General features: G+C 52.0%; 1 protein-coding gene across 2 annotated transcripts in view; it reads left to right on the forward strand.

Moving 5' to 3' along the window:
- The window catches only part of ST3GAL1 (ST3 beta-galactoside alpha-2,3-sialyltransferase 1), a 114520-nt gene that overhangs the window by 18865 nt on the left and 69532 nt on the right, over positions 1-26123 (forward strand). The window contains exon 1 of one of the 2 annotated variants that reach the window (XM_082601580.1): positions 8680-8941. The exons of the other annotated variant lie outside the window; for it this stretch is intronic. The gene's annotated coding sequence lies outside the window, so the exon portion shown is untranslated. Of the gene's footprint in view, positions 1-8679; positions 8942-26123 lie in introns of those variants that run through there. 2 annotated transcript variants of the gene reach the window in all.

Genomic DNA, 26123 nt, shown 5'->3' on the forward strand with positions numbered 1-26123 from the left:
CAATTTCCCAGGGTAAGGTGCTGGTTTTTAAATGTCATAAAACCATGATATAGAACATTTTTGATCCCTAAAGAGCCCCACAATTTCTTTTCAAAAATGACGTGTTAACCTTGGGGTCTTGGACAGCCTTCAAATCCAGTAATTGCATTCTGCCTGTTTTGATTTTACTCCGAAGTAAAATCATTGAAAAGTATCATAGAACAAAGGTTCGTGGTTGCATGGACCCTTAGAGATCGCCTAAGCCAGTGGTTTCAATCCTGGGAAGGGTTTGCCCAAACGGCAACCCAATGGGAAGCACAGGTACGACGGTTTAAACCACCTTTGTCGACTCCCTATCTTACCCCTTCTTGGGCTTCTCTTTTGAAGTACTTTTCGTAATGGTAATCAGTCACTGATTGTGTCATATCCCCAGTATCCAGCCCAGGGCCCAGCCTACAGCAAACATTCGTGAAACGGATCAATGCAGACGGAGACCCAATATGGAACCCCTTAGGTCCCCTACAGCACAGTTTGAGAACCCCTCCCTACTGTCTGGACAGGCTTGTGACCGCTTCAAGGCTCAGAGAATAGAGCATGAAGAATGATGCTATGTTAGTTCAGAAGCTAGGTCATAAAAGGCATGCAGCTTCTACCTGGTTCTCCTGGGATGCTCCCTCTCACAACCCAGGGGGTAAAAAATTGGACTCTGTGGCAAAGCCAACAAAAGAAAAAATACCCTTAGGATTTGGATACCAAAAAATACCTTAAATGTTAAAAGGGAACAGAAACCAGATATACCCCCTTAGAGTAACAGCTCCTAATAACATACACAACACTCCTCCAGAAACAGCATGCCATAAGCACGTCCCTTCTTATCAAGGGGTGGGTTGAAGATATGTTCCACTGATCCACCTCTGGTGAAGTGGCATCAGTGCATTTACAACAAAGGAACACCCTGCCCACAGGCACCGCTATCTCTAAATATGCGGGTGCTCCTAGGCCCTATAAAATATGTAGATCCTCCAAATGCTCTGCGCCTATTCCCATGGTGGCCCCTACATCCTAAAAAATTTTTTTTTAAATTCCCACTGATGCTAGCCTGTATGGTATCCACAACCAGGTCGAGTTTCTAAAGCAGCCAACCTCCCCCTCCTCAAGGCCAGGTGGACACATTCTGTTTTCCACTTGTGCAATCAGTTGGCCTGGCCGCCATCTTTTTTCCCTCCACTGGTCTGGAAAACATTATCACACATACGAACCCTCTTACTAAATTCACCCAAAAGCCTTAAGTTATAGCCAACAAAGCCTGCCCTTACCAAACATTAACATCTCTCTGATAAAAAAAAGCAGTCCTCCCAAATAAAATGGCCTTAAACATTATTATTGCCTCCCAAAGAGACACCTAGGCTATTATCCAACAAAATAATATATGTTCATACCTGATAAGTCTACCAATATATCATCTTTATTAAGTCACAGAGAAACACAAATAAATGCCCTCAATGATCCTATCCCCAGCCTAAAAAAAATGGCTCGGATCATGGGGCACTTCATTAAAAAAAAAAAAAAAAAAAAGTTACTTATTTTAAAAATCATTATCTTAACTGTGCTTTTTTTTTTTTTTTTTTTTTTACACGTACCTTTATTACTGCTGTAGTATCTGCTTCCAGTACAGCCAGGCAGCCACCAAACAGTCCACTTTCATGCCAGCAAAACTCATTGCTGACCGCTCAGGGCATATTACAAAAAAAAAAAAAAAAAAAAAAGAAAGGAAACATATAAAATTGTAAAAACCGGTCACAGAAAAGAAAATGTTGGAGGAGGTCATCAAGAGGACATGAACTTGGGTTGACCCCTGAGCTGGACCCAGGCAGTTGGAGGCTCCTCCCCCTCCCCTGTCCTTGGGATGAACTCTGCCCGTCATGCCCACAGTGGGAGCTGTTTTCAAGGACGTAGCCTTGAGAAAGCATGTGTGGTTGAGGCCCTCTGGATGGTGTATGTCACTGAGCCCCTTTAAGGCCCCTCTGTAAACTCAAGATTCTGACTGGCAGGTGCAGAAATCTACTGGTCTTGTTGCCCAAAACAAACTTCGTAAGTTTCCATACTTATTAAACCTGCCACCTACCAGTCTGGTGTGTCTGCTTCTCTCTTTGGTCTCTTCTTGCCTCCACCTATGGGGCTGGTTTCATATTTCACCCAAAAAGCTCCTGAGGTTGCAAACCAACAACCTGTTTGTGATCTCACTATACCCACTTGTTAGTTTATCACGGTGCTACCCAAATGTGGTGAATAACCAGCCACCATCAGTCTCCTGCAAAGTGTGGGCTCCTTGGGGGCTGAAACTATGTCCACCTCCTTGTCCCCAGCACTTGGCACAGTATCTGACACTTAGTAGGTGCTCAATAAATTTGTGTTGGATGAATGAAGGATTGCACCTTTTCTCCAGGACTTTTCCATCTTATTGGAAATGTAGCTTAATATGCAAATAAACTACAAAGCTACAAGGAATAAAAGATTCTAAGAAAGACACAGGATTTCATAAAGGGAAGAGACAAAAGCTACACAGGGGATGACAGTAACGGTTTCATGTGGGGACAGTGAGACAGCTGGGGTCAGGCTGATGGAGAGCCTTCAAGGGCACCGACTGTCCATATGCAGAGCCTGGTGGTGCGTTTTCTAGGACTGGTGATGTGTGAGACCACAGGTATGACAGGCATGGCAGGACACTCTATTTACCTATTAGTGGGTTTTGTTCCCTTTGTGTTCCTATTTTCCCCATTTCAAACCAGGCCTTGGATGTTTCTTTGCCTCAAAGACTTTTGCCAAAGGGAAAATTAGAAGTAGGAATTCTTTGAAATCCTGTTTCAATCCATGTACAAAGGAAAAGTAGAGAGGAGCGTACTTCTGAGAACACCAGGAGGGAAAGTGACAAAAAGGATCTCTGAGGCTGGAGGTCAGCTGGAGGTCTGCAGAGGGGAGCCACCACTCAAGGGCAGCACCCTGAAGAGGGGTGAGCAGGAAAGTCAAGTGTCCCTGGAATTGTGGGTTGAATAGTGTCCTCTAAAATTCATGTTCCCCTGGGAACCTCAGAATCTGACCTTATTTGGAAATAGGGTCTTTGCCCATGTAATTAATTAAATAAATTAAGATGTGGTTATACTGGATTAGGGTGGGCCCCCTAAATCCTGGTGTCCCTACAAGAGGAGAAGATACATACAGACACACACACACACACACACACACAGACACACACAGACTCACACAGACACATACACATAGCTATATGAAGATAGGCTCAGAGATCAAAGTGATGCTTCCACAAGCCAAGGAAGGCCAAGGACTGCCAGAAGCCACCAGAAGCTGAGAGAGAGACAGGAGACATTCTCTCAGAGCTTCCAAAAGGAACCAATCCTCCTGACACCTTGATTTCAGACTTCTGGCTTCCTGAACTGTGAGAAAATAAATTTCTGCTGTTTTTGGTCACCCGGTTTGTGGCAGTTTGTACTGGCAGCCCTAGGAAACTAACACATCCAGGAAGCCTGGACCACATGACAGGGGTGTTTAGGAGCCATGGTCCTTTATGGGTTGGGCAGCCTAGACCAGCAGGAGGCTGTGCTGATATAGTGAATGCTGCTAAGCAGAGTTCCCTCGTACCAGGCCCTGTGTTAGAACTCTGGACCTTTGTATACTTCAGGGGTTGAAGAGTCCTGTGATGGATATTAGGGAAATCTTTACCAGCCCAGCAACAGGGAGATCTATGCTGATTTCAAGGACACAAAAACGTGTAATTTAACCAGAGCTTTGGGGCTGAGTCATGTTTGCTATATAGGGATCACAAAGAGGAAGAGTGGAAGGAAACAAGTGAGAAACATACATTGGGACCATATCAAGGAAGACCTTAACTGTTAGGCTCAGAAATTTGGATTTACTTCCCAAGGCAATGGGAGCCATTGAAGTTTTAAGGGTTGAAAGCTTGGAAGTGACTTGGGGGAATGACTTTCTTGAAGGGGGACTTCAGGAAAATCACTCTGGCTGTAGTTTTATATAGGTTATCAAGTGTCTGGCTACAGGTAACAGAACCATGACCTAAAGTGGCTTAAACAAAATAACTGTATTGGCTCATACAAAAGAAAGGCTAGAATGTAGGCTTCAGGTACAGTGTGATCTGGGCTCTGGATCTACTTAGTTTCAATATGGCTTCCCGCAGGGGCATAAGATGTCTTCCAGAGAAACTGAAATAAAAATACTTCCTTGTTGATATCCAGCTGGAAATAAAGAGTAGTTTCCCAAGGCATACTTTTAAGAACTTCTTTCCTAGAAGACCCAAGTATATTTCTATCTTGTTGATCCAAACAGGGGTTAAATCTACTTATTCCTGAGCCAATTTCTGGCAAAGAGATTAGGGGAGTCATGATTGGACAAGACTAATGAGCTGCCTTAGCTGTTGGATCTAATATATGTGAGCAGTGTAGTGTATGACTCTGTTTACTACCGCTGACTCAAATGCCTAGAGATTTTCAGGGTTGGAAGGGGACTGAAGACTCATGGGTCCTACGTTCCCTGCAATGCAAAATCTCCTGTAAAGGTCTCCATCCACATATTTATTTTTGAGGTGGGTACATGCTGCCTGAGCAGCCTATTCACAGTTGGATTGTTGACCTATAACAGAATGAGACCTGTCAGTCAGATTCCTCTCCTGGAAAAACTAAAACTTGGAGTGGATGAACAGTTGCCACGATGTAGAGGGGCTGGGGCCATAAGCATACAGAAAAGTTTTAGGGCAATGCCAGGACTTAAAACAGGGAATGCCTATAGGCGAGGAGAGAGCAGAGAGACAGGGAAGGGAGAGAAAGAGAAAGACAGAGAGGGCCACAGAGACAGGCTGTCATTCTCCTTCTGGGTCCCCACTTTTAGTCAGTCTGTACAGCCCTACATCACTTTTTTTTAATCTAAGGAAAGTTGGGCCAGGTCCTCACAGCCTCAAGAACCCAAAGTAAAACACTGCCCAAAACCAAACACCAAGTACCCAGCAGCTCTGAACTCACCTTTGACAAGCAAGGCAGCTCTTTTCTTTTCTGCACAATCACCCAGATGGCATCAGAACCCATTAGGATCTTTCCACTCTGATGCACCAAGAAAGGGGATGGGGAAAGGATGAAATCAATTTCCTTAACCATCATTACTAAGAGCTTTGCTGTTGCTCTGAAGACATTGTGGGGCTGGGTGGGGTGATGGTGAGCATTAAATCAACATCAGGGCTCCCAGGGAACTCACTGTGCAGTCACTCCAGTCATGACTGTTACCAGCTGGCTGTGTTGGGAGACACACTGGGGGTGAGAAGGAGGAATGTTCACAGACACACAATCCTGACACATAGCCCCAGATCTGGGCTCCTGGAAACCGGCCAGGGTATCAGAAGTGCTTTCATAAAATGTCACAACTCTAGGAAAGAGGCCTTCTGTGCTACCTGGTAAGAAATACATTGTAAAAATAAAGGAAGTGGGGCTAGAAAAAGCCTTCTCAGGTTAACCCATCAGAGACTAGGAAAAGATGTGTCTGATGTACATCTTTTTATATCAATAAGCTGATGATTTATGCTTGTTTCACCAGAGTTGCTTAATAAGAAATTTCCATCTCACTGTACAGTCATCTAGGGGAACTGCCAAGAACCCAGGGGTGAAACTGAGAGCCGACTTTGATTCTTGGCTGCAAAGCAGAACAACAGCTGGATGATCTGGGGCCACTTACTTGCCCAATCTGACCTCTCTCCTGCTAGGATATAATAGGATAGTCTTAATGACGGAAGCATTTTCTATTTTGCAAAGTGTTTTCCTGTACATTTTACTATTTGATCCTTGCAATAAACAACATTTCTTTATTAATTCATCCAGGAAGTCTTTATTGAGCATCTAGCGTGTAACTGGTATGAGATGGGGACTGCAGTCAGCAGGGAGCAAAACACAACGCATTTCCTGCCCCCAGCAAGCTGAATCAAATCAGAAGGCAAACGCCACCAATTATATAATCAGGAAAATCAACAGGGCACTGCAGGCAGTTGTCCCTGTGAAGACAGCAAGATGACCACTCTTACATTTTGGATACTTGGACCTGGTTGATGTTCCAAGCCAGGCCCCCAGGTGCTGAGTCTGAGAGGTCCATGTCAGAAGGTTCCCATGGCTGGAAGATGCTGCCGCTGCAGAGAACAGGAGTTGATGTTCCTAGGAACCCTCTCTGCTCCCCTCGTCCCATACACTGAAGCATTTTGGGGAATGCCAAGTGCAGTGGACGCCCTGACTCACATCTCAGAAAGTGCAAAGCCCACATGATGCTTCCAGGCAGGCCAGAAGGTTCACCTCCACCCCCCTCTAGAACTGAAACAAAAACCAGTAGGTTCAGGCAAGAGGTCTCAGATCACGAAATACCCAAAACTTTTCTCGCAAACTCATGGAAGGCAGGAAACTTAGCCAGGCAGCAGGGCCCGGGTGCAGCTTGGCAGGGCTACTGCTCCTTGGAGAACTCTTGCAGATCCGTATGCTTTCTGTTTCAGCTTCCCCGCCCCCCCCCAACCCTTGCCCTATTCTATTCCTCTTTTCCTTCCCCTTCTAGTAGGGAATTTTCTCACTCTCTCCCCTGCCCCTTTCAATCGTTATCTCTACTACTGCTCTGAATATCTCTCTTTTTCTCCTTCAACTCCCAGAAATCTTCTGCATACCACCACCCCATTCCCTAGGGCAGGCCTCCCCCAGCTGTGGGCAGGGACCTGGTGGCGGAGAAATCCACCATTCACTCAACACACTTTTATTGAGCATTTACTATATGCTAAGTAGAGTTTTTAATGTTGGACATATATAAATTCACTTAATCATCACAGCAACTTTGTGAGATGGACAGTATGAAGCCCATTTGCACAGATGAAGAAACTGAGGCACAGAGCTAGTAGGCTTAGGGATTCTGAAACTAGCCTAATTTTGTTGCAGGAAGGGGGACCCCTTGCAGGACCCGAGAGTGGGCTCTTAGTCTAACACTTGGAAATGAACTGTCCGAGGAGACACACGTGCTGACAAAGCAAGAGACTTTATCAGGAAGGGGCGCCCGGGTGGAGAGCAGGAGGGTCAGGGATCCCAGGAGGATGGCTCTGCCACGTGGCTCGCAGTCTCGGGTTTTATGCTGATCGGGTTAGTTTCCGGGTTGTCTCTGGCCAATCATTCTGATTCAGGGTCCTTCCTGGTGGTGCGGGCATCGCTCAGCCAAGATGGATTCCAGCGAGGAGGATTCTGGGAGGTTGGTAGGCCATGTGGACTGGCATCTCCTTTAGACCTTTCCTGGATTCCGGATGTTGGTGGCTTGTTAGTTCTGTGTTCCTTACCAGGACCTCCTGTGGTAGAACAACTCATGCAGACTGTTACTGTCTTTGCCTGGCCAGGGCTGGTGCTTTCAGTGTTTCCCCTAACGATTTCACACATCCAGGGAGTGTCAGGTTTGAACCAAGAAGTCGGGTCCAGCTGGTCCTGGTCTGAAGCACACACTACACATCCCTCTGATGAAGAGCTAAGGAGCTTTCTCCGACTCCACTGCAGAAAGCTGACCTCTCCGACTGGGGCAAGGGAAGCTGAACGAATTAACTGACCCCTAGGCCAAGCTGTGCCTTTTTCCTGTTAGCATTCCTCAGGAAAATTGTGAAAGAGGACAAATCCCAATAAGGGGATAAGAACTGTAAAACCAGATTTTTTGGTAACGCCTCTTAAATCGTGTGTCCTGCACGTAGCCTTAGGACTGGCAATCTGCCATTGAGCAAGACGCCTCCAGCGCCCACACTTCCCTGTAAAGAAGGGCAAAAACCGCTCAAACCTGACCCCGAAAGGGGGCCCGGTCCTCGGGGACCCGGTCCTCGAAGCCCCAGCCCCAGGTCGCTCTGGGGCTGGCTCCTGCCTGAGGTCCAGCTGCCGGCTGCCGAGAGCTTGACCTGCTCTGGATCACGCTGCAGCCTCCGCATTTGGGAGGAAAAAAACACCGGCGGGCAGGAGGGCGAGGGCGGGGGCCGGGCCGCGGTGGCGCCTCCGCGGCTCTTATCTGTGCCCCCGCCCGAGCCTCACCGGCTCCCTAGCCCCGCTCCTCCCCTCCCTCTCCCTAAATCCCACGGCGAGTCCCGCGCCCTTAGAGGAAGGGGGTGGCTTTGCACAGCCGCCAGCAGGGGGGATCGGCCTCTTCTCGCTACCAGGCACCCGACTCGGGCTCTTCTGAGCACCGCCACGTCCTCTCGCAGGGCGCCGTCACCTCCTCCGCGGGGATGATCCCCCGGCCCCCCTGGCCTCTCTTCCCCAGCCTTCCCACCCTGAAGGCGGCGGCCCCAGCGCGAAGTGTCGCCGAGCCGTCCCCGCAGAGCCCCTCTCGGGGCGGCGATCCGGTCCCCGCACCCGAGCCGACAGCAGTCCACGTGGCTCGGAGCTCTATATTCGGCTCGCAGGCAGCCCAGAGCGAGTGGAAACCCGACCGCGTCCGGACGGAGGGAGTGACGCCGGGGAGAGCGCCGGGCCGCGAGGGGCGGGCGCTGGGCGGAGGAAGGGGAGGGCCGCGCGCAGGAGAGGCGCCCGCCCGGCTCCGTCGCGCGCCCCGGCTCCTGGCGGCGGCCGGCCCCTCCCCGGCCCGCCCGCCTCCCCCTTCCGTTACACCCGGGGGAAGGTGTTCCCGAGACCACTCCCATCCTCACCCCGCCTCCCCGCTTTCCCGGCTCCAGCCTCCGGCGGCGGAGCTCCACTATGCCAGACAGTTTCGACACTTTGCAAAGACAAAGACCAGAGGGAGGAAGACGAGGAGGACGAGGAAGAAGAGGAGGAGGAGAGAGAGGAGAAAGGGGCGATGTGAGCTGGGAAGGGGGCGAGTGTTCGGGACACCCCCTTATGATTCTCCTCTGAATCCCCTCATCCCCCGAAGCCCAGGAAACTTTCGCGTGTCTCCGGCCGCGGTGAGTGAGCGCGCGGAGCCGGGGGTGCGCGGGGGGCTGCATCCACCGGAGTTGGGGCTCCGGCAGTTTCGCTTGTGTTCTCCGAGTGGAGGGGCGATTGTCCGCACCCGGGGACAGAAGTGGTGGAGAAGGATCCAGGAGGGTGTGACAGGAGGGTGGAAGTGGGTTGAAGACCTCAGGTGCCGGGAGGGAGGAAGGCAAATGTAGGGAGATCCCTTCCTTAGCAGCGGTGTCGCCGGGGTCTTTGGGAGAGGAAGGAGGTCGCAGAAGAGGGTCGGGCTCAGGGGTTTACAGCCGTTTCAAAAGCAGCTGCTGGGTGCTCAACGGGGAGCCTACACCGGGTCTGGGGCAGCGGTCCCGGGGGTGGCCCCAGTGACATTGCACTCGGCGCTGGGCTGGCATCTCCCCGGTGGGGGCCGCCGAAAGGCGGAGTGGCCAGCGGGGTCGCTCTCCGGCGCTTTAGAGCGGAACCAGGGGTGCTGGGGCGCGCGGAGGCCGCCCAGTGATCCGGTCGGGCGGCCGAGGGATGGTATCCGGATCGTGCTTCCAAATCCGCTGCGAGCAGGCGCAGATCGAGGAGGTGGCCATCGCCCCCGGGGACACCGCAGGCCCGCTTTGCTCCGGATACGGTGGAGAGGTTGGCACCCGGGACAGGACGGCTGGACGTGGCGTGGTGGACAGGGTGGGCGAAGGGGAGCGTGGCGGGGGTGGTGCCCGTGGCGACTCGAAACTCTGGGTCCGCCCCAGTCCCGGTAGGCGCCGCAGCTGCCGCGAAATAATCTGACAAAAGTTAGCAACTTGTCTGCGTCTCGGGTGTGTGACCCGCGCGGCGCAGGGGCCGCTCCTTGGGAGAGCGCAGGAGCGGGAAGCGGTGCCACCGGGGCATAGCGCCCTGATGGGGGTACAACCTGATTCGGAATCGGGACAGGGGCGCAACTTCTAGCTCCTCCTTTCACTAAGCGAGAGTGTGTTTGAACTTGACCTTGCGGGAGGAAGCGCGACTGAACTTGACGTGGGGATTGAGGCTGCTCCCCAGCTGGGCGCCTTCGCTGTATCCCGCGGCCTGGTCTCCTGGGAAGGGTGTTGGGATTATCTGGGTTCTGCTTTTACGCCGGAGACCTGAGTCTCTGCTCCCTCCTACGCGAGGGTCCCAAACCGCACCTTCCACGCTCGGGGCTTGGTGGGGTCGCTGGGCTAGCGGACACGTGCCCGCTCAGAAGTCTGCGAGTGGTTGGGGGCTGGGCGGGTTCTGCGTGTCCCACAGAGGGAGACAGCCTTGACCCTGAGGGCAGTGACCTCCTCGCTGCGTCGTCGCCGCATCAGGCATCCGCCGGGCTTTCACGTGCCCACGTCCGGCTCATCCCCCTCCCGGGTCCCACGCCACGCGGATTTGTGCAGAGATGGTTCCCCAGGGAGACAGCGAGCACCCGCTCCCGCTCTGCGGCTGTGTGCCTGTGTGCGCGTGTGTGCGTTGAGGTGGAGGGGGGGCGGTACTCGCCAGCGGGGAAAATGAGGTCGGCGGGGAACAAGGTTGTACAGCCGTAGCGCCTGACACACAGTGGGTACGTACGAAGGCTGTCTGAAAAGGCCTCTTCGAGGGAAGGCGCTGGCAGACGCCGGGACGTACCTTGCCTCTTTCTCCCCACGTTTACTATTCATTTCGCATCCATCTACCCAGCCCAGAGCTTTTGGCTTCTAGACGTACCTTGCGTACCCACTACGTGCTGGTCTCAAAGGTGGGTTCTTCTTAGACGCTGAGGCGAAGCCGCCAGGTTTTCTTTCCCAGGAGCTGCGGGAGAGCGTTCCCGGCGTTCGGAAAAGGCAAGGTGCACTGCCCCCTGCCGACTACTCTGGAGATTGCCTCTTGGTTCCGACTGGAAGGGGCGCGGCGGCAGGGTGCCTGGGGTCGCGCCCTGCACCTCTGGTTCCTACCCCCAAACACCATGGCCCGGCCTTTTTCTGAAATCCTGCGGTTAGCTGAAAAGACCGACCTGATTCACCATAACATGCCCCGATCTGGGTGCGGAGTGGGGGTAAAATGGGGTCATTGCTCTTACCTTACAAATATGTTACCCAAGATAAACATTACGTGTAATTGAGTGAGTGTGTGTGTATAAATAGATATACATACGTACGTTCACATACTACATATGTGTATGTATATATTCACATGCCTTGATTTCAAGTCTGGGGGAAAGGAATTTCATCATAAGAAAAATTTATTTTGCTGAATACGTGACCGAATAAGTAGGGGGTCCTTTCCTGACCTTTGAACGATCCCACATGCGTGGGAATATGCTGCCCCTGTGTTGTGCTAGGCCTGCATTTGCTGTCCAGGTCTGCGCTGGGGCAAGGCCAGGGCCTGGGCCTCAGCAGAGTCTTACCTTCACTTCCCTCCGCTGGTGGGGGGTTAGCACCCCCCTGGAGCACTGGGTTTAGAGAAAAAAACAGGAAATGTTGCCAGAAGTGATGGCAGAGGAATTTCTTTAAGGGCTGAAGATTATGCTCCTGCAAGCTCTATCAGCAGACGGAAGCTGGCTCTTAAGCTGCCTCCTGCTGACCTTAGGACGGTTTCCATTTTGGAGGTACAGGCCGGGCACTCCCCGGCTGGGCTCACCAGCACCTGAAGGCCTGAAGTCGGGGACCCGCCTAGTACTGGTCGTCGGAGCCTTCGGTGCCCCAGCTTTGGTGGGCTGGATCCATCGGTGGGCCGAGTGAAGAGGGTTCCTCGGAGGTCCTGGGGCCTCGCGGGTGCGTGGGACTCTGCGCCAGGTGGGTGTCCCTCTCCTCTCTCCACCACCAGCGCCAGGAACATCACCTGGAGACAAGCTGTCTGCAGCCCCGTAGGAAGGGGCCCCTTAATCTTCTGGTCAGTTAACTCTGTCTGAACCCGTTGCTGACTCAAAGGCATTATATTTGGACAGGGGTTTTGCCTTGCAGGATCTAAACCTTAACCCTCTTCTAGGCCCCCTCCCATACCACAAAAAGCAGCCAAGAAAGCAAAAAATAAAATCGACCAGTTATCTTGTCCATACACGGCTTCCCAGTGAGTTCTCCGTATGCATCTGCACACACACAGCCACAGGCCGGTGGAAGAGCTGGCTTGGTCACAAAGAATTACTCTAGAATAAGGCTTCTCTACACTTTGGTCAGCTATGGAACCCTGTGGAACCTCCAGCACTGCCAACCCCCTTGCAGAGCGGAGGATCTGGGTGCTTTCTCCTGCTCAATTTGGTCCCAGGAGCCCAGCCTTGGGCCCCAGCAAGAGCCTGTGTTCTAGCCCCAGGGCCAGCTCTCAATTATGTGACCACTTGACACCCAGACTGTTTCAGGCTCTGGGTCTGTGTCACTCTGAGCAATGAGAGGTGTGGAGCTCTGCTGACATCACCTCGGGGCCATTAGAGCCTTTCTTTATGAAGACAGTGCCCCCCTCCTATGTGCTTTTGCCTCCAGCTCCATCCTCCGAATGCTCCAGGCATCCCTGGCATCACAGACAACCCTAGCCCACCCTATGCCAACTGTGTACCCCCTTTCACTCCTGGAGCCTTGAGAAGCCCACCCTCACTTGGCAAAGTTATTCTCCAGCCATTCTCAGCATTGGGTATGGAGAGAGGGCCCAGAAGTTTCCAGCTCTGCGGTGACATCTGTAAGGACTCTCCAATGATGCATATTGCAAATAGGGACCACAGGGACCTCTCCAGGACCTAGGTGATTCCCACTGTAAGAGCTGAGATGTTCTTAGAAATCATTTTGTTCAACTAACTCTTTCATTTCATGCAAAAATACTGAGGCCCCGTGGGGAGGTCACAGGGGCCTGCAGTGACAGCTGATCTAGACTGCTGGCTGGTCTCAGACTTTAAATAGATGAGCTGTCTGGGCTCCCCCTTCCCCAAGCCCACTCATTTCCAAACACTTATGTCTCTTTTTCATTGTTGGAGACAAATATATCCTTGGAGATGAAGCTAAATCCGGCCTCTGTACCCTGACACTGAATTAACTCTCGGAGACAGAGTTTTGGGTGAAGTAGAAAAGAATAGCTTTATTGCTTTGCCCGGCAAAGGGGGCCACAGCGGGCTAATGCCCTCAAAACTATGTGTCCCAACCTGGAGGGGGTAGTGAGAAGTTTTATGGTAATGGTTCACAGAGGGTGTGATCAGCTGGTGGCCATTCTTCTGACTGGCTGGTGGGGAGGTACGTAGGAGTCGGCATCATCAACCTTCCGGTTCCACCTGGTTGGATTGTTTGGGTTGAACCAACATTTATTAGGAACTTATTGTCTCCCAGGCACCATGCAAGGTGCTAGAACTATAGAGATGGAAGGACATGTGGTCAGTCCTTGTCCCCTCCATCCCCACCCCGCCAGAGGTCACGGTGTCATGGGGAGGTGCACGGGGACATGAAGAGTTACTCTACAGTGGGGTTTGCACTAGAGCAGAAATAGGCACTGGCCGAGGCAGGGTTTTGACAGAGAAGAGAAGGGATTCCTCTACCTGGGGGACCCATGGAAGGATTCATTGAGGAGACAACCCACGGGTACCTTGGGGAATTCTTCCAGGCATAAGTCAGACTGCAGGAGAGCAAGAGTATTTTCTTGAATGCATAGAACTGGTATTGAGTCAAAGTGGCGTGTGCCCTGTGTGCGCAAGAAAAATAAAGTAAAATAACAGAATGGCCAGAGGTCTCTTGTGCATGGTTCAGCAGAGGGGAGGGAACTGGGGATTTTAGGGGTTCGGTGCTTTGGCCCCCGGTTCCCGCACTGATCTCCTGTTTGCTTCTGTGGGATTCATCCTTGCTACTCAGCCAGAGTGCAGGTCCCTGGACTCTGCGATCCTCCAAAGGCTCTGGGCTTCAGAGTGATGGCGTGTAAGAATGCCAGTGGCTGCTTTGGCTTTAAAGAGTAAAATTCGAGGGCTTCCCTGGTGGCGCAGTGGTTGAGAGTCTGCCTGCCGATGCAGGGGGACATGGGTTCGTGCCCTGGTCCGGGAAGATCCCACATGCCGCGGAGTGGCTGGGCCCGTGAGCCATGACCGCTGAGCCTGTGCGTCCGGAGCCTGTGCTCCGCAACGGGAGAGGCCACAGCAGTGAGAGGCCCGCGTACCGCAAAAAATAAATAAATAAATAAATAAATAAATAAATAAATAAATAAATAAAATAAAATTCGATGCTTTCTCTCTAATGCTCGTCCTTAGACGAGTATCAGGTTGGAGGAGCTGATTTGGGAGAGTGCAGTGAAATGGCACAGCAGGCAGCGTGGGGGGAAAGCACCCGGGGTTTCAGGATCACACCACCCAGGTCGAGCTGGGTGAGCTCGGGCAAGCCCTTCCCCTCCGTTGGCCAAATCTGAGCTGCAGGTGGGCGATTATCCCCCCAGAAAGTGGGCCACTATGAGGATGGAGCGAGGTCATGCGTGAGAGGACATTGCCTGTGGGGCTGGGCTCCCAGGGCCTCCCGGGGCCCAGTTAACAGTCTGGTTCCAGAGGGTTCTAAGAGGAAGTGCTGCTGGCTGGAGATACTGCCTCAGGACAGAGCACGTGGGAATAGAAGAGGTGACTGGAGGTGGAAAGTTTTAGGAAGCTCGTGGAAGAACACTTGAAACCTGAGGCTGGCTTTAATGTTCAATGGTGGGTAGAAAACCCACCCTGGAAGCAGCAAGGCAGAATAGCTGGGTTGGGGTCGTAGCATTCTTTTCTCATTCCTGCAGGTTGCGTAAGCTTTTAAAGTTTTCTTTTTCCCTCAGGCACGACCAGGAGAGTTCCCCGGAGGGTGGTACCTGGGTTGGGGGGAGAGGGATGCTTTGCGCCCTGAGCCTGTCCTGGCTCAGGTGGCCTGGCTGGTCAGCAGGCTGTGTGGCGTGTGTCGAAGTTGAAGGCGCCTGGAGTGGGCTCTGTAGTGTCAACCCAGGGACAAGTGTTAGAGGGACGGCCCTGGTGTCAGGATATTTCCTCCCGTTAGGGGGACCGCTGGCCCAGGGTTCAGAAGGGCTCCACCCAAGTCCTGATCCTATTCTACCTGCTCCTGCCCATGACCTTGGGGACATTATCTGTCGATGGAAAAAAAAGGCACAACCTAAAAGTCGAGGTTGATAATTATGGTTTTTTTGGTGGACTTTCTGAGAACTTCAAGCCGGGGAGACAGCTTCTCAGATCACTCTGAGGGACTGCCCGAAGTAGGTCAGGGAGGAACCAGGTTGTAGAGGGGTTTTTGCCTCAAAGACCAGGTAGTTCGAACAACAAAAGATTACCGCTAATGAAAGAAAACCAGACATCTCAAGTGAATGAATTTGGCACTTTTCTGTGTATGGGAAGATGCGTGTCTGGGCTCACTGAAGTCATTCCTTTGATGTGCACCTCAGCTCTCTAGGGCCAGTATCCTGTTCTCTCCCATCCTGAGTCCCCTCCGGATGTACCTTTAGGGGTGGCTGCAGGGTCTGAGGGTTTGTTGCCATCCTGGGCTCCCTCAGGGGTGACTGTAGTGTCTTGATGGCTGCAGCATCCTGTATTTGCTGATACAGCAGCAGCATTTTTCATCCACACACTTAAGCTCTGAATCTCCATTTCCTCAACGAGTAGAGGGTAATATGAATCCCCCAAGACAGGATGAGGCTGATGAACAGGGCTTCTTGATTATAAATTGAGTAACATCTACTTTTTATTCAATGTTTAGTGTGTGCCCAGTGCAGTGGCCAGTATTCTAAACTTCAGATCATCTTGTGTTCCCGTAGAAAAGATGTACCTCAAACTGAGTGGAAAGTTTTAGCAAAGTGTGTTTACAGAGCTGGGAGCAGTATTTAGGGAAATCAGCAAGGGATGTAGCAGTACCTGGGCCCAGTGACCACACCCCACCATTCCCATCCCCCCCCAGAGGAGGCAAAGGGAGGGATGGGCGAGAGGAACCAGGAGAGCACGGCAGTAGGAGCTGATAGAAGCTTGTGGAAGAGCCTCCCCCTTCCCCCTGGCAGGGAGGAGACAGGAGGATACACCCTGCCGCCTGGCTCTGTCCTGCCTGCCCCCCCCGCCACAATCCCTGTGTCACCAAGAGGTGAGCCCTCCCAGCAGCCAGAGGCCAAGGGCTTCCTTGGCACCTCTCAAGGACATGACAGGATGAAGACAGGTCACCTCCGCACTCATAGCCGTTGGCATCTGACCCTATTTGGACCTCCGTTCGTCTCTTCTGTGTGCTCCACTGGGATCAGGGCCCTCCCCATTTTGTAGACGTACCCAAGGTCACATGGTCTTGCCCACACCCGGATCTTCCGTGTTCCTGGAATTACCCTCATGGGAAGTAGGTGACTCCTGGGGAAGGAATAAGCCCACATTTCCAGCTGCCTTGAAGCCCCATCACACATCTTCCTCCACTCACCCTTTGGAGCTCCCACCACCCTCCCTTCCCACCTTGAACTGTACAGGTGAGGAAGCTGAAGGTCAGTCAGGTGAGCAGGTCCACATGGGCTTAGGATATGGCCTCTGACCTTGGTGGAGCCACCTCCCTGCATCCTGGCCCCTCAGGGCCTTGCTGTCTCTACCTCGCCCCTTCTCCCTCCATCCACTTGGCTGAGTCTGAGAACAGTGGCAAAAAAATCCCATAAACTAAGTCTCAGCATCCCCATTAGATCCTAGAGTCAACTTAGGGAACCAAAACTTTATCATCATAACAACACAATACAACACAGCATGACATAACACAACACAGCAGCACATAACAACCACAACTGCCATTTACAGTTCATGCCAAGTAAGTATGGATGAACCTGACCAGAAACAGACTTGGCCAAGAACCAGCTTTAGCATTATTAGGAAGCCAGAGAGTGCCGCCCCCAGGGGAGGCTTAGAGCATCAAGGTGGGGTTCTGCTGGTGAGACTCAGGGAGGCAGATAACAGTGGAACCTCCAGAAAGGAGCTGCCAACCAATAACTCAGACATTTTGCTAGATAATTTCCCTGCTATTTAATTATTTTGCCTGTAAATGATTTTCTTCCAGGGGAGGGAGTCAGCTAGTACATGGAGTTAAAGTCATAGAACAACTGCATGAATAGAGTTTTTAGGAGAAAGCAAAGAGGAGAGAAGAAACCTGCAGGCAGTCTGGGAACAGGGAAGCTTGCCTGCCCATTTCTGGGGGTAAAGTGGTGAACTGTCAGTGAGCAAAGAGGTTACTGTGTGTGTTCTGTCCTTGAGTAAGATTTCAAAGACTACAGTTTCACTTGTTGGATTTTCTAGAAAACCCCAAGAGTTCAACCTTGGAGCCTAGTGATAGGTGGTCTCTGGGTTCCCCTGTGCTCAGGGCCTGCCATCAGCACTTCTACCCCCACTGAGCTAAGATGTACACATTCCCTCCTCAGAGCTGATCATTTCTTTAATATTAGATTCCCTAGTCTTTATAACAGCCCTGTAAATCACTGTTTTGTACTTTTTTCCTAACCCATTTTACTGATGTGGAAACAGGCTCACAGAAGTGAAGCCACTTGCCCAAGATCACATAGCTAGAAAGCGGCAGAGCCAGAATTCATGATTGTTCCATATCTGCCCGAAGCCCAAGATCTCAGGAAGCAGCATGCTGTGTGATTGCCAGGATCATCCTGTGTCTCTAGATCAGGGGAACCAGGAAGGGGGGCAGCTGTCCCAAGAGGTGCAGCTATGAAACACATCAGACCAGGTATCTGTTCCCAACTGTAGCCCAAGACATGTGCCATCCCACCCGACAGGCATGACACATGGACCCAAGTCCTGTAACATCCTTTTTGGAAAGAGGTTCTAATTTTTCTCCACATGCTATTTGCCGAGGCCTGGGCCTCCAAGCCTTTTCCCCAATTCACCATTTGGGGCTGGTTGGATGGGTTTATTTAACCCTCGATAGTCTGGCTGGATTCTCAGATCTCCATGTGGATCCCTGCGTTGCTGACTGCAAGCACTCATCCTTTGACTTGTCCGCATAAATTGAATTCAGAGAGCCCCACAGTGTGGTGCCTGGGGACTGAGAAAGGACTGAGCAGGAAGGCTTGGTATAAAGTTTGTCATCAGGGGGTGGAAACCTACCCAGATCCCTAGACAGGTGTCACTCGGGCAAATCTGCTTCAAGGAAAATGAACAGTAAAAGTTGCTGTTGCAACACTGAAAACTTGCCTTTTAATAACATCTTCACAGTGGAGAGAAGTGTTTGTTGTTCCTGTTACTTGAAAACGCTGTTAATCCTACCACCTGGTGGAGAGCTTGATGAATGAAAACTGTTGCTTGGGAAACATGTTAGTTGCCACCAACAAGAATGTCTTAGTGGGGGGTATTCCTGGGTGTTTCTGAAGCATATCCTTAAATTTTAAACTTCAGTCTTTTGACAAAAAAGGAAATTAAAACGAAAAGGAGAGATTAGAAGGTAGCGCGGCTGTGCACCACACCTGAGGGAAATTTCAAATGAAAAACACACCTTTCAGAAGGTTTTTTTCTTTTGTTTTGTTTTGTTTTGCGATACGCGGGCCTCTCACTCTTGTGGGCTCTCCCGTTGCGGAGCACAGGCTCCAGACGCGCAGGCTCAGCGGCCATGGCTCGCGGGCCCAGCCGCTCCGCGGCACGTGGGATCTTCCCGGACCGGGGCACAAACCCGCGTCCCCTGCATCGGCAGAGGGACTGTCAACCACTGCACCACCAGGGAAGCCCCAGGATGGTTTGAAGAATTGGTTCCAACATAAGGGCCGCTTCTATTTTTCTGTCTGTAACCTATGAAAGGGAACAGACTGAGCTAAGTGAAAACCATTTGTGAACTACAGGATTATAGAAATTAGACTGATGTCTCTATAATGCCAAACATCCAAACAAGGAGAAAAAAATGTACTGGCCCTGGGGACAGTTTGGAATATCAGAATACCCCTGCATCGTTGGGAACCTGCCCCTGGGATGGAGTAAAGGGGTTTTCTCTTCTTCTCTGAACATAAGCTGTAACCGTTATAGGAGATGTTGGAAGGAAGTTGTGTGTGAGTCGATTAAAGGACAGCAAGTTACAAAGGTTGCACATTTAAAGAGCGTGAAATCAGAAGGAATTGTAACATCCAAGCATTTGTGAAGATCCTTAGCAGCGCCCTTGTTCAGCCATCCTCTCCCAGACGTCAATTATTTATCCACTGAGTCATTCACTGATTCACTCCATAGAAGTACTGGCTCTGCCAGCTCCTTGCTGTGTGACCTTCAGTGTGTTCCGTAACCTCTCTGTGCCTCCATTGCCTCATCTATAAAATACGGATAATAATAGTACCTACCTCTTGGTGGGTAAATGAGTTAATACGTGGAGAGTGTTTAGAACAGGGCTCTGCAGCGTGCCTACTTTAAAGTGCCTGCTGAGTACATGCTATGATCATCATCTTTTGAGTTAGAAAATCCCTTGCTCAGCTTCCCACTGAAGTTTCCTCACTTCAACTCTACTATGTGGTTATCCCTCCTCTGCTTGAATGCTGCCAGTGATGGCCAGATCTCTGCCCCACACAGTGGCCCTCTGACCTCTGGACACCTCTGTGGATTAGAAAGCTCTTCCTCATAGAGAGCTTCCAACCACAGAGGACTTCCTGGAGGAGGTGGTAGGGTGGGGGTCTCCGGAGCTGTCTAAATTTAAGGCTGGGAAAGTTGGCTGGGCTTAAGAAGCTATGGTGTGGCCCCTGGACACTAGTGGTAGACGAGGTCCACCTGAGACTTTGGACATGACAGTTTAGCCATTCCCTGCCCTGTATTTCATTGCTAAGACAGCTCAGACGGAGGCCTGACCCGTGTGATTCCTCAGCCCGTTAGCAGGTAGAGCCAGGGTGAGAAGCCAGCCCTTCGTTCAAGGCTGCCACGGCCGACTTTCACCGCTGGCTTTTCCGCCCGACTTGGGCACCTCAGGGTGTCCTAGAGCTTCTGGTGCCCATCTGCACGCCAGAGCAGGGGACACGGCAGCAGGCACGGACCCGGGTGCCAGGACTCCTAGATGACCCCACTGGGCGGGCCCCCTCCTCTAGGGACCCCCATCGTGTCTACACCTCAGCCTCCCAGACCACCCCCTGACCCCCAGTCTCCCCGAGACCTCCCTCTGAGCAAGTCAGGGTTGGCTTTTGTGAATTCTGCCATCTCTCTGCCCTTTTATCCTTTCCGAGTTTCTGCCCAGGAAATGCTGGACATTCTGGACTCGTTTAACCTTCTAAACAGGGCTTTTCGGTCCTTCTTGTTAACAGTATTTCGGCAGTTGAGAACACTGAGGCTCATGGAAGTGGCCCCCCGGGTGGGGACCGGTCCCCTCCAGCCACCCCCGCCCTGCCAGTGTCTGACCTCACGCCACCTACGTTCCTCCCACCCTCCCTTCACATTGTTCTGAGAATCAGATAAGAGGCCCAAAAGAACGCTATTTCGGGGGCTATAAATAGGACACTTAATGCTGGCACTCGGGTCACATCCACCAGGGACAGAACCTGTGTGATGCCAGCCTGTCCTCCAGCCCAGGGTTTTCACGGTCAGCCCAGAAGTCTTCCCTCCCTGTTTTCCTTCCCTCCCTCTCACTTTCCCTCCCTCCCCCCCTCTCTCCCTCCCTTCCTTCCTTCCTCCCTCCCTGCCTTCCTTCCCTCCCTCTCACTCTCCCTTCTTTCTTTTTCTTCCTCCCTTCTTTCCCCTCATCCACAAAGTCTTGTCCCAAAGTACACAGTTAAGCCTCCTTAATTAGGCCGTGGTTGCCTAGAAGACAAACCCATGCGTATTTCACGATTCTTCTCAGTTCTGGCAGACACAGAACAGTGCCCATCAGGAGGCCCCGGGAGAGGCTGCCCAGCCTGTCAGCATCTCCCTCCTCTGAAGACAAAGTCAGTGTAGCCCACAGGAAGGCCACGAGGGCACCTCTCACCCGGAGGTCAAGGGGGTCAGCAAGGACCAGGGAGAGGTCAGGTCCACTGTTTGTTAGGTCTGGGGCAAGTGCCTTCTCTGTCCAAGCCATGTCAGTTTCCCCACTAGTGCTCTGGGGACACCACCACCCATCTTTCCGGCTGAGAGTTGAGATAAATCAAGCAGGAGAGGGTTGGGGAGAGCCCCAGAGAACAGATGGTCTTCAAGCTGGAAGATGGGTGGGAGCTGCTGATAGTAGCAGTGAGGGTGGGAGCGCCAGTGCACGGGGGACCCTGGGGAGCAACCCACAGACGGAGTCGGGGCACCTCCCCAGTTGTGTGGTTGGTGGAAGGAGGAAGAGAGGAAAACAAGGCGCCTGCCTGGGGTGTCCTAACCGTCCTGCCTTCTTCCAGTCGTGAGGAGCGATCAAGGTGTCTTTTCCTGCATGCAGAAGGAGATTTAGCCAGACGAGGCACACAGTGATGCTAGAACGTTCTTGAAATTCATATCTGTCTAAGTGATGCTGAAGAGTCACCCTGCCCCCACTGTCAATTCCACTGCCCACCACATTTATTTAACCGTGGATCGGGTCCTATTCCAGACCCTTTCCTTGCTGTTACTGCTCACAAAATCCCACTGGCCCAAGTTCAGAGGAGGAAGCAAGATTCTGAAAAGCTCATTAACTGGTACAAGGTGATGCAGCTAGTGAACAGGGCAAGCTTGCAGAGAGTGCCTGTCTGCGGGTTGACATTTGATCAGATGGCCGTGGGAGACAGTACTGTCCCAGAACAAAAAAAAAGAGCAAAAGGTGGGGGAGCGTTTGTCCCCACGGACCTGGACCTGGGGTCTCTGGCCCTCCAGCAGCAAGAAAGGCAAAATACGTGGGTGGACGGCTACCTCCTTCACACCCAGGGAGCTGTGCTTACGGTCTGCGTCACTGATGGAATCACATAACGTACAACAGGGTGTGCAGAGATGCGTGTGGTGGAAATGTGCATCTGTGTGTGATGGCTGGTGTGTGTGTGTGTGTTTCTGTAGGGGGTGGCATGTGACCGCTGTCCAATGCTTGCAGAGACCTTGATCAGGTTGAGGGTGTGATTACGGAACTGGGGAGAGGGCATTTCCTCTCTTGCAATGGGGTTTTCCCCGGCCGAGCAACTTACGCACAGAGGCGTTAACGTGAACACATTTGTACCCCCAGCACCCAGCAGAGTATATGCAGAATGTGCGGTGGGTAAATGCTAGTGTCATTTGTTCATCAACAAATATCTCTGGGCTTCCCTGGTGGTGCAGTTGTTGAGAGTCCACCTGCCAATGCAGGGGACACAGGTTCGTGCCCCAGTCCGGGAAGATCCCACATGCTGCGGAGCAGCTGGGCCCGTGAGCCATGGCCGTTGAGCCTGCGCGTCCGGAGCCTGTGCTCCACAATGGGAGAGGCCACAACAGTGAGAGGCCCACATACCGCAAAAAAAAAAAAAAAAAAAAAAAAAAAAAAAAAAATCTCTGAGATCTGTTATGTGCCAGGCACTGTTCTAGGCAGACAAAGACCCAGGGAGTTCACATCCTAGCAAACAGCGGGGAAGGGAAGGGATTGGCCGTGAGCAGGAAAAAATAGCAGGATGGGGGGCCAGCAGGGGGACCCTGGGGGAGATCACAGTGTAGGTGTGGTGGTCCAGGAAGGTCACTCTGAGGAGATGTTTATGGAACCACGTCCCACTGCTGATGGGAGAGAACAGACGGTGAAGCGGGGGGAGAGCAGGGGCTGCCGATCAGAGGACAGGCAGGGGACTCATTTACTCTCCTCCAGGGGCTGTGGCCTGCCCCCTGCAGAGCCAGGCCTGTCTTCTCCAGTGCCTCCTTTCAGGCCTGAAGAGTCACATGCATGGGCTCTCTCCCTCAGAACTCAAGCATTTCCTCCCCCAAAATAAATGTTATCAGCTGGACCACAGACAGGCTGCAGGCCAAGGCATTCTGCGTAGATAAGAGCACAGCCTGGCAGTCTTTAGATATGAAAATGGACAGCAGTGGAAAGCCTGGTGGAATTTCTGTTGCTGATAACCTTTAAGAAAAGAGCACGAGTTACAGGAGGGTTGTTTTCCTGAAAGAGAGGACCCATCTTTGAATATCTGAGAGGCTGTCAGGTGGAAAAGGATTAACTTGTTCTGGGCGATTTTGAGGAGGGAATCCAAGTGGAATGAGTGAAATTAACAGATTTCAGTTCACGGAGTGTTTTCCTTCTCATCCCCTCATTCATTCATTCAGCAAACACACCTAGGTGCCCGGCACTGTGCCGACACTGGAGGTGTGACAGAATAAAATAAGGGCTATGTCTTCAAGATGTTAATAATTTAGTGGGAGAAACAGATGGATTAATAAATCAGTGGTATGTCGAGATGCAGTTCCGAGTTCTGTGATGCCTGAAGCTAATACAATTTGGGAGTTCTCTTTAAGAAGAAGAATACAAGGTTAGGAATTTAAAATGCAAGCCCTAGATTAATGGGGAGCCACTGAGGGCCCCTGGTGCTTACCCTTCCTTGGCCTGGCCCAGGCCTCCTCTGGGAGAGGTGAGAGGGCACGAGGGTTTGTTTCCTGCAGGAGGCTGGATGAACACATGGCAGAAAGGCTGGCAGTGGGAATTCTGGAATTCTGGTGATAGGGCAGCCTCATCTTCTGGGTCCCCCGAACCCTTGTTCTTGGGCTAAAGACCCTTTTTCTCTTAGCGCTGCTGAGATTTTCAAAGGTGCTTTCCTTAAAGTTCTGCAGGCTGACCTTGTGATCCCACTTCTGGGACGGTGTTCTGTGGAATCGCCTGGCCTTCAGGAGCGTAAGCGCTGGTGGAGTGGCTGTGAGCACTTTACAGAGGGCTCACCGGGGCTCATACGCTCTCCTGACAGCCCCCAATATTGACACCTTTAACCCTATTGACACCTTTAACACTACAGCCACTCTGCATGCCAGCTGCTGACATTCTCCCTGTTTTACTGATGATGGAACCAAGGCACAGCGTGGTTAGGTACCTCACTCACAGATGCACAGCTAATAAGTGGAGGAGCCAGGCTTTCAAGCTACATAGCCTGCCTCCAGGGCTCCGTGCCCTTGCTGCACTGCCTCTCCAGAGTCCTCGCTGTTTAACTCTTTTCTAGCAACATTCTGGAAACATCCGGAGGGGCCAGCATGGGAGAGTGGCTATGGTACATCCGTAGAATGGGCTAATAAGTGTTTGATCCATACACAGAGTTCTTACCAGCATGCTGAAATGCTTTGATTAGGTGTGAAGGTGGGATACATAAGAAATAACACTGTCAATAGTTTTAGCAGTGCTTGAACCCCCTCTCAGCCTTTGTACCCTCTCCTGGGTGGCGGTTAGAATGGCTCATTTCGTTCACGCATCCATTCAATAGGTTTTAACTGAGACCCTGTTATGCGCCTGGTACTGAGAATGTGGTGGTGACAAACTCAAGCATGGTTTCTGCTCTCCTGTTGATTACTGATGGTCCAGCTTCTGATTGCACAGTCTGTCTGTGCTCTCTCCCTCTTTGTTGCCCTATGCGTACCTTCCGGAGGCCCTGATTGGCCCCCGGCCCCAGATCCAGCCCCGCCCAACACCTGTTGCCTCATTTGTAAAATGAACCAGGGACCCACAGACCTCCTGGACTTCAGAGTGGCTCTTCACAGTTGTCAGCGGGAATACCTCACGTCATTACCATCTTCTAGAAAAGGTCAGGCTCCTGACAGCTGCAGGGAGTGCCCTCCTCCCTGGATGTTTAAAGATACAGCCTCGGTGGACAGTCGGGCTGGAAGGGAGAAAACAAGGGCCCTAGAGTCCAAAGAAAAAGCTTCAGGACAGCTCTCCAATTGCCAGCTGTGCGTCCTTAGCCTGCTGAGCTTTGTTCTCTTGATAAATGGGGCCAGTCCCACCCACCAGGGGAGATAGACCCCACGGGGACATGCAAGCTGTAGCAAGTTCAAGGCCCTGGAGTGGGATCCCCCTGGCAGGCACCAGCGTCTGTCCCTCTCCAGCTCTTGGGCAGGCATTTTGCTTCTCTGTGGCTCAGATTCCTGGTCTGTAAGAAAGGAGACAATCCCAGTACCCCACCTACGAGGGGTCGTGAGAATTAAATGAGGCGATGATTCTAAGAGCTGGGCACGGTGCCTGGCCCATAGCCAATGCTGGATAAGTTACAGCTGTGTTATTATTATTATTACATTAGAGCTGAGCCTCACTGGTGGGACGTGGGTGAGCTGTGAGGGTAGGAGGGAAGGATGTCCAGCTACAGCAAAGACATCTCTTCCGTGAAAGGATGGACATCCCAGGGGTAGCTGCTGCGAACAGGCCTGGAGGCCTTGACAACACTAGGGTCACAGGAAGAGGGCATCCACCCAATGCATGGAAGTTTACTGCGTACAGGAAGAGGGCATCCACCCAATGCATGGAAGTTTACTGCGTCCTTTTAGGAGCCAAACCCACAGACTGAGTCATCTTCAAAAGCTTAATTTCTATTCTAATCAGGCCCAGTTGATAAGCATTGGAGCATTCACAATAGCCTTTGTTCCTGAAGGGTATCCAACTGTGCCTTTCCAGCTTGCAGTGACCATTTCCCTTATGGCCTCGGGACCTAGTCCAAATTCCACAGCAGGACGGACAAGGCCACTACCACCGGAGACCCCGCCCATGTCCCCTGGCCTTCTCACTGCTCTCTGGTTCTTGTGGTTCTTATTATGATTGCAAGATGCACCTCGGCAAAGACCATCAGGGAACTTCGAAAGAAACCCAAGGTTAGGGCTTCCCTGGTGGCGCAGTGGTTGAGAGCCCGCCTGCCGATGCAGGGAGCGCGGGTTCGTGCCCCGGTCTGGGAGGATCCCACATGCCGCGGAGCGGCTGGGCCCGTGGGCCATGGCCGCTGGGCCTGCGCATCCGGAGCCTGTGCTCCGCAGCGGGAGAGGCCACGGCAGTGAGAGGCCCGCGTACCGCAAAAAAAAAGAATACCCTTCTTTTACTTTCCTGCTTCAATCTTCTCTCCTTCAAAACTCAATTCCAGCATTGTCTCTTCCAGGAGTCCTTCCCTGCTCTGCCCTCTACGTGCCCCAAAACACCGTGTGTGTGTGTGTGTGTGTGTGTGGGGTGTGTGTGTGTGTGTGAGTGTGTGGCTGGCTTTCATCCCACTGACCCCACTGCTTGTGGTGCACGGCCCGTGTGCGTGTCTGTTTTCCCTGTTGGCCGGGGAGCTCCATGGGGAACAGGAATGTGTAATTCATCCTTCGTGGGGACTTGCTGAGAAGCCACCTGGGCCGGGTGCATCTCTGCATCTTGAGGGCCAAGAATGGGCATTTGAAAGCGGGCATGGTTTGTCCACTTGTCT

This window comes from Mesoplodon mirus, assembly GCF_964341445.2.
Source record: "Mesoplodon mirus genome assembly, chromosome: 16".
NCBI lineage: Eukaryota > Metazoa > Chordata > Mammalia > Artiodactyla > Ziphiidae > Mesoplodon > Mesoplodon mirus.